The sequence below is a fragment of the Giraffa tippelskirchi genome, chromosome 14, assembly GCF_054371585.1.
Source record: "Giraffa tippelskirchi isolate mGirTip1 chromosome 14, T2T-mGirTip1v1.2.pri, whole genome shotgun sequence".
NCBI lineage: Eukaryota > Metazoa > Chordata > Mammalia > Artiodactyla > Giraffidae > Giraffa > Giraffa tippelskirchi.
Window position 1 is genome coordinate 12655001 of NC_137288.1, and position 11205 is coordinate 12666205.

The 11205-nt window shown below is 68.2% G+C and overlaps 1 long non-coding RNA gene across 2 annotated transcripts in view; it reads right to left on the bottom strand.

Moving 5' to 3' along the window:
• Positions 1–6217, bottom strand: part of LOC145534291 (uncharacterized) — a 27099-nt gene extending 20882 nt beyond the window's left edge. The window contains exon 1 of one of the 2 annotated variants that reach the window (XR_014074422.1): positions 5467–6217. This is a non-coding gene — a long non-coding RNA (uncharacterized LOC145534291). Of the gene's footprint in view, positions 1–5409 lie in introns of both variants that reach the window. The other variant, XR_014074423.1, reaches the window with a different exon arrangement.
• Between the last annotated feature and the right edge of the window lie 4988 nt (positions 6218–11205).

Here is an 11205-nt window from a genome sequence, read left to right on the forward strand (position 1 = left end):
ACTCCGCCCCTCCTCCCTCCTTCCCTCACTCTGCCGCCGAGCTGGCGGTGCCCGCGTGTCCACCTGTCGGCCGGGCCTCTCGCACTCGCGACCTATGGCGCCCAGCCGCCAGCGCGCGCGCGTCGCCCGCCTGGCAGGGACTCCGCCCCTCCTCTCTCCTTCCCTCACTCTGCCGCCGAGCTGGCGGTGCCCGCGGGTCCAGCTGTCGGCCGGGCCTCTCCCACTCGCGACCTCGCCCGCCGAGCCGCCAGCACGCGCCCGTCGCCCGGTTGTCAGGGTGTCTGCCCCTCCCCCCCTTCCCTCACTCTGCCGCCGAGCTGGCGGTGCCCGCGTGTCCACCTGTCGGCCGGGCCTCTCGCACTCGCGAACTATGGCGCCCAGCCGCCGGCGCGCGCGCGTCGCCCGCCTGGCAGGGAGTCTGCCCCTCCCCCCCCTTCCCTAACTCGGCCGCAGAGCCGCCAGGAGCCGCGGGTCGACGAGCCCGACGGGGTTCTAGCCCCTCCCCCCCTTCCCTAACTCCCCCCCTTCCCTAACCCTGTCGACGAGCTGCGGGTGCCCGAGGGTCCACCTGTCGGCCGGGCCTCTCGCACTCGCGACCTCTGCCGCCGAGACAGCAGCGCGCGCCCGTCGCCCGGCTGTCAGGCTGTCTGCCCCTCCCCCACTCCTCCCCTAACTCGGCCGCAGAGCCGCCAGGAGCCGCGGGTCGACCAGCGCGACGGGGTTCTAGCCCCTCCCCCCCTTCCCTAACTCCCCCCCTTCCCTAACCCTGACGACGAGCTGCGGGTGCCCGCGTGTCCACCTGCCGGCAGGGCCTCTCCCACTCGCGACCTCGCCCGCCGAGCCGCCAGCGCGAGCCCGTCTCCCGGCTGTCAGGGTGTCTGCCCCTCCTCCCCCCTTTCCTCACTCTGCGCCGAGCTGGCGGTGCCCGCGTGTCCACCTGTCGGCCGGGCCTCTCGCACTCGCGACCTCTGCCGCCGAGCCGCCAGCGCGCGCGCGTCGCCCGCCTGGCAGGGACTCCGCCCCTCCTCCCTCCTTCCCTCACTCTGTCGCCGAGCTGGCGGTGCCCGCGGGTCCAGCTGTCGGCAGGGCCTCTCCCACTCGCGACCTCGCCCGCCGAGCCGCCAGCACGCGCCCGTCGCCCGGTTGTCAGGGTGTCTGCCCCTCCCCCCCTTCCCTCACTCTGCCGCCGAGCTGGCGGTGCCCGCGTGTCCACCTGTCGGCCGGGCCTCTCGCACTCGCGAACTTTGGCGCCCAGCCGCCGGCGCGCGCGCGTCGCCCGCCTGGCAGGGAGTCTGCCCCTCCCCCCCCTTCCCTAACTCGGCCGCAGAGCCGCCAGGAGCCGCGGGTCGACGAGCCCGACGGGGCTCTATCCCCTCCCCCCCTTCCCTAACCCTGTCGACGAGCTGCGGGTGCCCGCGGGTCCACCTGCGGGCAGGGCCTCTCCCACTCGCGACCTCGCCCGCCGAGCCGGCAGCGCGCGCCCGTCGCCCGGCTGTCAGGCTGTCTGCCCCTCCCCCCCTCCTCCCCTAACTCGGCCGCAGAGCCGCTTGGAGCCGCGGGTCGACGAGCCCGACGGGGTTCTAGCCCCTCCCCCCCTTCCCTAACTCCCCCCCTTCCCTAACCCTGTCGACGAGCTGCGGGTGCCCGCGGGTCCACCTGCGGGCAGGGCCCCTCCCACTCGCGACCTCGCCCGCCGAGACGGCAGCGCGCGCCCGTCGCCCGGCTGTCAGGCTGTCTGCCCCTCCCCCCCTCCTCCCCTAACTCGGCCGCAGAGCCGCCAGGAGCCGCGGGTCGACGAGCCCGACGGGGTTCTATCCCCTCCCCCCCTTCCCTAACTCCCCCCCCTTCCCTAACTCTCGACGAGCTGCGGGTGCCCGCGTGTCCACCTGCGGGCAGGGCCTCTCCCACTCGCGACCTCGCCAGCCGAGGCGCCAGCGCGCGCCCGTCGCCCGGTTGTCAGGCTGTCTGCCCCTCCCCCCCTTCCCTCACTCTGCCGCCGAGCTGGCGGTGCCCGCGTGTCCACCTGTCGGCCGGGCCTCTCGCACTCGCGACCTCTGCCGCCGAGCCGCCAGCGCGCGCGCGTCGCCCGCCTGGCAGGGACTCCGCCCCTCCTCCCTCCTTCCCTCACTCTGCCGCCGAGCTGGCGGTGCCCGCGTGTCCACCTGTCGGCCGGGCCTCTCGCACTCGCGACCTATGGCGCCCAGCCGCCAGCGCGCGCGCGTCGCCCGCCTGGCAGGGACTCCGCCCCTCCTCTCTCCTTCCCTCACTCTGCCGCCGAGCTGGCGGTGCCCGCGGGTCCAGCTGTCGGCCGGGCCTCTCCCACTCGCGACCTCGCCCGCCGAGCCGCCAGCACGCGCCCGTCGCCCGGTTGTCAGGGTGTCTGCCCCTCCCCCCCTTCCCTCACTCTGCCGCCGAGCTGGCGGTGCCCGCGTGTCCACCTGTCGGCCGGGCCTCTCGCACTCGCGAACTATGGCGCCCAGCCGCCGGCGCGCGCGCGTCGCCCGCCTGGCAGGGAGTCTGCCCCTCCCCCCCCTTCCCTAACTCGGCCGCAGAGCCGCCAGGAGCCGCGGGTCGACGAGCCCGACGGGGTTCTAGCCCCTCCCCCCCTTCCCTAACTCCCCCCCTTCCCTAACCCTGTCGACGAGCTGCGGGTGCCCGAGGGTCCACCTGTCGGCCGGGCCTCTCGCACTCGCGACCTCTGCCGCCGAGACAGCAGCGCGCGCCCGTCGCCCGGCTGTCAGGCTGTCTGCCCCTCCCCCACTCCTCCCCTAACTCGGCCGCAGAGCCGCCAGGAGCCGCGGGTCGACCAGCGCGACGGGGTTCTAGCCCCTCCCCCCCTTCCCTAACTCCCCCCCTTCCCTAACCCTGACGACGAGCTGCGGGTGCCCGCGGGTCCACCTGCGGGCAGGGCCCCTCCCACTCGCGACCTCGCCCGCGGAGACGGCAGCGCGCGCCCGTCGCCCGGCTGTCAGGCTGTCTGCCCCTCCCCCACTCCTCCCCTAACTCGGCCGCAGAGCCGCCAGGAGCCGCGGGTCGACCAGCGCGACGGGGTTCTAGCCCCTCCCCCCCTTCCCTAACTCCCCCCCTTCCCTAACCCTGACGACGAGCTGCGGGTGCCCGCGGGTCCACCTGCGGGCAGGGCCCCTCCCACTCGCGACCTCGCCCGCCGAGACGGCAGCGCGCGCCCGTCGCCCGGCTGTCAGGCTGTCTGCCCCTCCCCCACTCCTCCCCTAACTCGGCCGCAGAGCCGCCAGGAGCCGCGGGTCGACGAGCCCGACGGGGCTCTATCCCCTCCCCCCCTTCCCTCACCCTGTCGACGAACTGCGGGTGCCCGCGTGTCCACCTGCCGGCAGGGCCTCTCCCACTCGCGACCTCGCCCGCCGAGCCGCCAGCGCGAGCCCGTCTCCCGGCTGTCAGGGTGTCTGCCCCTCCTCCCCCCTTTCCTCACTCTGCGCCGAGCTGGCGGTGCCCGCGTGTCCACCTGTCGGCCGGGCCTCTCGCACTCGCGACCTCTGCCGCCGAGCCGCCAGCGCGCGCGCGTCGCCCGCCTGGCAGGGACTCCGCCCCTCCTCCCTCCTTCCCTCACTCTGTCGCCGAGCTGGCGGTGCCCGCGGGTCCAGCTGTCGGCCGGGCCTCTCCCACTGGCGACCTCGCCCGCCGAGCCGCCAGCACGCGCCCGTCGCCCGGTTGTCAGGGTGTCTGCCCCTCCCCCCCTTCCCTCACTCTGCCGCCGAGCTGGCGGTGCCCGCGTATCCACCTGTCGGCCGGGCCTCTCGCACTCGCGACCTATGGCGCCCAGCCGCCAGCGCGCGCGCGTCGCCCGCCTGGCAGGGAGTCTGCCCCTCCCCCCCTTCCCTAACTCGGCCGCAGAGCCGCCAGGAGCCGCGGGTCGACGAGCCCGACGGGGCTCTATCCCCTCCCCCCCTTCCCTAACCCTGTCGACGAGCTGCGGGTGCCCGCGGGTCCACCTGCGGGCAGGGCCTCTCCCACTCGCGACCTCGCCCGCCGAGCCGGCAGCGCGCGCCCGTCGCCCGGCTGTCAGGCTGTCTGCCCCTCCCCCCCTCCTCCCCTAACTCGGCCGCAGAGCCGCCAGGAGCCGCGGGTCGACGAGTCCGAAGGGGTTCTATCCCCTCCCCCCCTTCCCTAACTCCCCCCCTTCCCTAACTCTCGACGAGCTGCGGGTGCCGGCGTGTCCACCTGCGGGCGGGGCCTCTCCCAATCGCGACCTCGCCCGCCGAGCCGCCAGCGCGCGCCCGTCGCCCGGCTGTCAGGCTGTCTGCCCCTCCCCCACTCCTCCCCTAACTCGGCCGCAGAGCCGCCAGGAGCCGCGGGTCGACGAGCCCGACGGGGTTCTATCCCCTCCCCCCCTTCCCTAACTTCCCCCCTTCCCTAACTCTCGACGAGCTGCGGGTGCCCGCGTGTCCACCTGCGGGCAGGGCCTCTCCCACTCGCGACCTCGCCAGCCGAGGCGCCAGCGCGCGCCCGTCGCCCGGTTGTCAGGCTGTCTGCCCCTCCCCCCCTTCCCTCACTCTGCCGCCGAGCTGGCGGTGCCCGCGTGTCCACCTGTCGGCCGGGCCTCTCGCACTCGCGACCTCTGCCGCCGAGCCGCCAGCGCGCGCGCGTCGCCCGCCTGGCAGGGACTCCGCCCCTCCTCCCTCCTTCCCTCACTCTGCCGCCGAGCTGGCGGTGCCCGCGTGTCCACCTGTCGGCCGGGCCTCTCGCACTCGCGACCTCTGCCGCCGAGCCGCCAGCGCGCGCGCGTCGCCCGCCTGGCAGGGACTCCGCCCCTCCTCCCTCCTTCCCTCACTCTGCCGCCGAGCTGGCGGTGCCCGCGGGTCCAGCTGTCGGCCGGGCCTCTCCCACTCGCGACCTCGCCCGCCGAGCCGCCAGCACGCGCCCGTCGCCCGGTTGTCAGGGTGTCTGCCCCTCCCCCCCCTTCCCTCACTCTGCCGCCGAGCTGGCGGTGCCCGCGTGTCCACCTGTCGGCCGGGCCTCTCGCACTCGCGACCTATGGCGCCCAGCCGCCGGCGCGCGCGCGTCGCCCGCCTGGCAGGGACTCCGCCCCTCCTCCCTCCTTCCCTCACTCTGCCGCCGAGCTGGCGGTGCCCGCGTGTCCAGCTGTCGGCCGGGCCTCTCCCACTCGCGACCTCGCCCGCCGAGCCGCCAGCGCGCGCCCGTCGCCCGGTTGTCAGGCTGTCTGCCCCTCCCCCCACTTTCCTCACTCTGCCGCCGAGCTGTCGGTGCCCGCGGGTCCACCTGCCGGCCGGGCCTCTCCCACTCGCGACCTCGCCAGCCGAGCCGCCAGCGCGCGCGCGTCGCCCAGTTGTCAGGGTCTCCGCCCCTCCCCCCCTCCTTCCCTCACTGGGCCGCAGAGCGGCCAGCGCCCGCGGGTCGAGCACCCGGACGGACCTCTCCCACTCGCGACCTCTGCCGCCGAGCTGCCGTGTTGATCCCGCTCGACCTCACCCGAGTGGGCTCTCGGCTCGCCCTGCCTTCCGGGGTTGATCTGGTCTCGGCGACCGAGCCGCCAGATCGACCCGTTCTCTTCCGTTTGCTTTTTCTTTTTCAGGTGCGTCGGGTTTGTTGGTTGCGGTTATGTGAGGGACGAGTGCGTGCTTTTGCTTTTGAGGCGCTGCTATATGAACGCGTCGTTTCAAATCCAAGTCTCTTCATTTGTGCCGTTGCTCAACGTTGCTTTTGCCGAAAGAGCCGTCGTCCGGGTCACAAAAGGGCTTTCTCCTGGCGTGCCCAAAGATGGTGACGGGGACACGGACGGGGATGCTGGCGAGTTGTTGTTCTGGGGCGTGTGCTCACACCGTCTGACGTGGGCCTGCGATCCCCCTCGGATGGGAGTGCATTCCGCTGCTCCGTGGGTGGGGAGTCAAGAATCCTTCCCGTCCCGTCCGTCCGTGCGTCCGTCATCCCTCGCCCAGGGACGTTCTCGAGAAGTGTGGGCGGATCCCGTTCTCCTGTCTGCGCCGTTGACTGAGCGGAGAAACGCGAACTAGGATGGGCTCCGTCTGGCAACGAGTCCCCGTCGGTCGCCCACTAAGCTCCTATGCTGGGGCTGGCTCACTGGATAGCTGGTTGGGGGTCGGGCGCCACCTGCCTGTCGGGCGCTTTTTCAGAGGGTCTTGGGGCGGGGCGACCACGGATGGAGCCGGCCCGGGCCGGCTAACTCTTGAATGCCTTGAGGCTGTGGAAGGAGGCGGTGTGGGAGGGGCACCTTGGGACAGAGGTCAAGGGGGCGGGGATAGGTAGCCACTTCGGCTTTTCGGTTTGGGTGGGAAATCTTGACGAAACTTAACTGGATTCGAGAAAACGGGCATTGGATCCCAAGGGAATCGACTTCCTTCTCTCTGGCCTGATCACTTCGCATGGGGGAATCTTAGTTCTCCCGCCAAGGATGTTGAAACCAAGACGTGACAGGTCACGCGGGTCCAGTCTCTCCAGTGAGGTTCAGGGGCAGAACACAAGGGTCAAAGTTCGCCTCGTGACAACGAAACCCTGCGCACCCACCCCACTCCTCCGCCACCCCACCCCCCCCCCCCCCGCGCCGGCCAAATCGGAACACTCCCTTGTCTGCCCAAGACAAGTGCTGGCCGGTGGTGGCTGAGGTGAGGGGGGCAGACTCCCGTTGCACGGGAGTGAGCTTGATCCCGGAGGTGATGAGCTCAGAAAACACAAGCAAATATTCAGAAGAATATCTGTGCACGTTGTCCTTTGCTGACTGTGTCTTTCTGTCTCTGCCCGCACCACCTACACACGCTGCCCACGCCCCCAACGCGTACACACACAGCGCACGCACTCCCGCACGGCCCTACGCAGCACCCGCACACACGCCGGCCACACCCTGCACACCCACTCACACACACACACAGCGTTGTCCTTGGACTGGCTCTGTCTCTCTGCCGGCCCCCCCCCACACCCACGTGGCGCACAGACACACCACCACCCCGACACTGGCCCCCTACACACACGGCCCTATGCGCCACCGCACACAGGCACACACCCCGCACGCACACTCCCACCCCCCCCACCCCGCCCCACTATGTTGTCCTTGGCCTGGCTGTGTGTCTCTCTGCCTCTGCCTCTGCCTCTGCCCCTCCCCCCACTCACAACTACGTGGGACCTGCACACAGCACAGACACACACCCCCCACACACACTGCCCTCCCCCACACGGTCCTATGGGCCACCGCACCCACGCACACACCCGGCACCCACACTGCTTCTCACCCCCCCGCCCCTCCCCCACACACTATGTTGTCCTTGGCCTGGCTGTGTGTCTCTCTGCCCGCCCCCCCCTTAACAACCACGTGGCACCCGCACACAGCACAGACACACCCCCCACCCACCCCCGCCCCTCCCCCTCCACACACTATGTTGTCCTTGGCCTGGCTGTGTGTCTCTCTGCCCGCCGCCCCCCTCACACCCACGTGGCACCCGCACACAGCAGAGACACCCCCCCCTACACACACACTGCCCCCCCCCGCGCGGTCCTAGGCGCCTCCGCACACACGCACACACCCCGCACGCACACTCCCCACCCCGCACCCCGAACCCGCCCACCCACACTACGTTGTCCTTGGCCTGGCTGTCTCTCTCTGCCTCTGTCACTGCCCGCCCCTCCCACACCCGCACCCACAGGCGCACACACCCCCGTGGCATTCGCACACAGCACAGACACAATATCCCCCCACACTGCCCCCCTACACACACGGTCCTAGGTGCCATCGCACACACGCACACACCCCGCACGCACACTCCCACCCCCCGCCCCGCCCCCCCCACACTATGTTGTCCTTGGCCTGGCTGTGTCTCTTTGCCTCTGCCTCTGCCCCTCCCCCCACTCACCCCTCCGTGGGACCTGCACACAGCACAGACACCCCCCCACACACACACACTGCCCCCCCCACGGTCCTATGGGCCACCGCACACACCCCGCACCCACACTCCCCCCCGCCCCCTCCCCCACACACTACGTTGTCCTTGGCCTGGCTGTCTCTCTCTGCCGCTGTCACTGCCCGCTCCCCTCCCCCACACCCGCACCCACAGGCGCACACACCCACGTGGCACCCGCACACAGCACAGACACACCACCCCCCACACACTGCCCGCCCCCCCGCACGGTCCTAGGCGCCTCCGCACACACCCTGCACGCACACTCCCACCCCGCACCCCGACCCCGCCCACACACACTACGTTGTCCTTGGCCTGGCTGTCTCTCTCTGCCTCTGTCACTGCCCGCCCCCCCACACACCCGGACACACCCCCGTGGCATTCCCACACAGCACAGACACAACACCCCACACACGGTCCTATGTGCCGTCGCACACACGCAACACCCCACACACGGTCCTATGCGCCATCGCACACGCGCACACACCCCGCACGCACACTCCCACCCCCCCGCCCCCCCCCCACTATGTTGTCCTTGGCCTGGCTGTGTCTCTCTGCCTCTGCCCCTCCCCCCACTCACACCTCCGTGGGACCTGCACACAGCACAGACACCCCCCCACACACACACTGCCCCCCCACGGTCCTATGGGCCACCGCACACACGCACACACCCCACACCCACACTCCCACCCCCCGCCCGCTCCCCCACACACTACGTTGTCCTTGGCCTGGCTGTCTCTCTCTGCCGCTGTCACTGCCCGCTCCCCTCCCCCACACCCGCACCCACAGGCGCACACACCCACGTGGCACCCGCACACAGCACAGACACACCACCCCCCACACACTGCCCGCCCCCCCGCACAGTCCTAGGCGCCATCGCACACACGCACACACCCCGCACGCACACTCGCACCCCCCACCCCGACCCTCCCCCAAACTATGTTGTCCTTGGCCTGGCTGTGTCCCTCTGCCTCTACCTCTGCCCCTCCCCTCACTCACACTTACGTGGGATCTGCACACAGCACAGACCCACACCCCCACACACACACTGCCCCCCCCCACGGTCCTATGGGGCACCGCACACACGCACACACCCCGCACCCACACTCCCACCCACCCCCCGCCCGCTCCGCCACACAGTACGTTGTCCTTGGCCCGGGTGTGTCTCTCTGCCCGCCCCTCCCCCCCACCCCCCGCTTAACAACCACGTGGCACCCGCACACAGCACAGACACCCCCCCACACACACACTTGCCCCCCACACACTGCCCTCCTTCACACACGGTCCTGTGCGCCACCCCCCCCCACGCACACACCACGCACGCACGCACCCACCCACCCCCGCCCCTCCCCCCACACACATTATGTTATCCTTGACCTGGCTGTGTGTCTCCCTGCCTCTGCCTCTGCCCGCCTCCCCTCACACCCGCACCCACAGGCGCACACACCCACGTGGAACCCACACACGGCACAGACACGCCCCCCACACACACTGTGTGGTGTCCCTGTCCCTCACTTTCTCCTTCCCTTCTTCATCGTCCCTCTGCCCCTTCCTCCCCACCTCCAGCTTCACAGGACAGGGTGCCTCTAAGGTGCCTCTGCCTGTTAATACACCCTTGACAGGAAGATTTCTACAGTCTGACCCGTCACGCCTGTCACCTGGGGGGGGGCGGGGCGGGTGCGTGGTCAAGCATCCTTGGTATGCTAGGTAGAGCTTTCTCTGTGGAAGGTAACGCTGTTTGCCACTTGGGGCATACCTTCCACGGTCCCTAGTGGTTGACACGCCACCCACTTCACTGAGCAAATCCTAGGAGCCTTCACCGAATCTCTTGCAAAATTCTTCAGAACTGTCAGTCTTCCGGTCACCCCCCATCATCATCAGGCGACGTGTAGAGGACCGATGGAAAAACGGGAGGATTGACTTCTTCCATGGGATCGGATGACCTGAGGAGTAGGATGCTCAAATGGATGCCTGACTTCTTGACGAAAATACGTTGGGGCGGGGAGGGGCAGGACGGTCCACTTAGGAGGTCGGGTTGAACGTGTACACATACGACATGTACATCATACAATCCACAAGCACCTACCAGGCAGCACAGGAAATGTAGGCTTCCTACTTTGGATTCACCTCTGAGGGAAAAGAATCTGAAAACCCGAAACGAGCACGACTTTGTAAACCCACTCTATACTTCATTTCTGCCATAAGGGTGGTGTCATCTGCATATCTGAGGGGATTGCTATTTCTCCCAGCCATTTTGATTCCAGCTTGTGCTTCATCCAGCCCAGCGTGTCTCGTGATGCTGTACTCGGCATGTAAGTTAAATAAGCAGGGTGATGATAGAGAGCCTTGATGGACTCCTTACCCTATTTGGAACCAGCCTGTTGTGTTCCATGTCTAGTTCTTACCTGTTGCTTCCTGACCTGCAGAAATACAGATTTCTCACTACTTTTGTTGTTGTTGTTGTGAATTCCCTAACCTGAGTGAAAAGCGCGAGAGACAGAGAGAAGAGGGGGAGGGACAGGCAGACAGGCAGGGGGGGAAAATAATCATAATCATAAAAAAAAAAAAAAAAAAAAAAGGACCTTACCGTTAACTCTGTTGCTTTCCAGATCCAAAGAGACCACAAAGGACCGGAAAGGACACAATGTTTAAAATGGGAATTGGAAAAGACGGACATCCACTTGGTCGCTTCAAACAATAATGCCCCTGTCAGCGGAATAGAATCGTTTCTCTTTTTCTCTCTACCTGGTCCTTCCAGACTTCAGAAACTCTCAGTGAGGATTCTTCTCTCCTTGGCGAGAGAGTGATTTCCATACGTTCCTTAGGGGCCCAGAGGATGTTTCTGTGAAACGGGGATATCCACTTCTGGATGGGAGATTCCTGGGCCACGTGTGTTTGGTCCTTTGCCTGTGGTGCTTCCCCCGAAAGTGGGACTGGATCCTGAAGTTTTCTGAGTTGCCTCCGATATCGGAAGCTCTGTCAGAGGGGACAACCCTCTCTGGGGGGACATTTGCCACCATCTCTTGCCCTTCTGACGGAGAACTCAAAAGGCCCTGTGCCTGAAGCTCTGCAGATGGAAGCTAGAGTGAAGGAGGAAACAGACAGAGCTGGACTCCATCTTAGGCCAGGCTGCGAACATGAGGCTACACGCACGGTCACCCTCCCAATGGACTCTGAACTTTGTGCCCGGTGTCTATAGAAGGGGCATACCAATGGAAAACCGGACACGCACACACACACACGCAGGCGCCTGCCCGCGCGTGCGCGCGCGCGCACACACACACACACACACACACACACACAC